This window comes from Ovis aries, chromosome 5 (genome assembly GCF_016772045.2).
Source record: "Ovis aries strain OAR_USU_Benz2616 breed Rambouillet chromosome 5, ARS-UI_Ramb_v3.0, whole genome shotgun sequence".
Taxonomy (NCBI): Eukaryota; Metazoa; Chordata; class Mammalia; order Artiodactyla; family Bovidae; genus Ovis; species Ovis aries.
Genome location: NC_056058.1, coordinates 58,548,847 through 58,549,993, shown reverse-complemented (window position 1 = coordinate 58,549,993; position 1,147 = coordinate 58,548,847).

The following is a 1,147-nucleotide window of genomic DNA, read 5'->3' as shown; positions in this document are numbered from 1 at the left end:
GCACTTGGGTTTGCTCCTTGTGGCTCTGAAGCCAAAACTGGGTGGGAGGTAGATTTCAATCAATGTGGAGGAAGATTTTCCATCACCCAGAGTTCTTCAACACTGAGATGGTTATTACAAAACTGTACATTCATTTATACCATTTAAGTGTTAGTCGCTCAGTCGTGTCCGACTCTTTGCAACCTCACGGACTATGGCCTGCCAGGTTCCTCCGTCCTTGGAATTTTCCAGGCAAGAATACTAGAGTAGGTTGCCATTCCCTTCTCCAGGGGACTTTTCCGACCCAGGGATTGAACCTGGGTCTCCTACATTGCAGGCAGATTCTTTACCATCTGAGTTACCTAGGAAGTCCTTTCTACCATTTAGGACAGTCAGATACTTTCTTTGCATTTATAAGCCTTTATTTCAGTCACGTTATTGGAGCTTTGTTGGTAGAAACCTATCTAGGAGTGAACAAGGGCTGATTCTCCCTGGTGAAGTGAAGGGCCACTGCAAACAAGCCCTTTCTGCAGGGGTGGGGGGCGGGGGGGTGCGCGGAGGTGGGGAGTGTGCAACTGGGGGCGGGGCAGGGGGCAGGGGACTGAGAGGAGACTTTGTGTTTCTAATTCAGTGATTTCCAGGTGATACTGACGCTGCTGGTATGGGGACCACATTTTGAGAACTGCTGGCTTATACCAAGAATCTTTGCTGATCAAAAATGCAGTGTGGGGACTTCCTTGGCAGTCCAGTGGTTAAACTCTGCCTTCCAATGCAGGGGGTGTGAGTTTGATCCCTGGTTGGAGAATTAAGATCCCACATCCTGTACAGTCAAAAAGTTAAAAAAAAAAAAAAAAGGCTATATGGACTCACTTGTCCTAAAGCCCCTGCTGGCTTCTAACCCCTGGATGCTAATCCCTCCCCCAACCCCATCCGTTAGACCCTTGCAATCCAATCCTCCTGTGCCCTCCTAGCCCCTGCAGCAAATCCTAAATCAGCTGTTCTAGGGGCTAAAAATACCTAGGCTCTCTGAAGACAGCTGAGGGGCTCAGGCGGTGTTTTCTGAAGGTAAGAATAGCTGGCACTTTAGAGTTAATTTTGAGAAGACGGCCAACCGCCAGTGTAGAATACTTGGCTGCTCAAACTTCAGCGCCTAAAGCAGCCTTCGTTC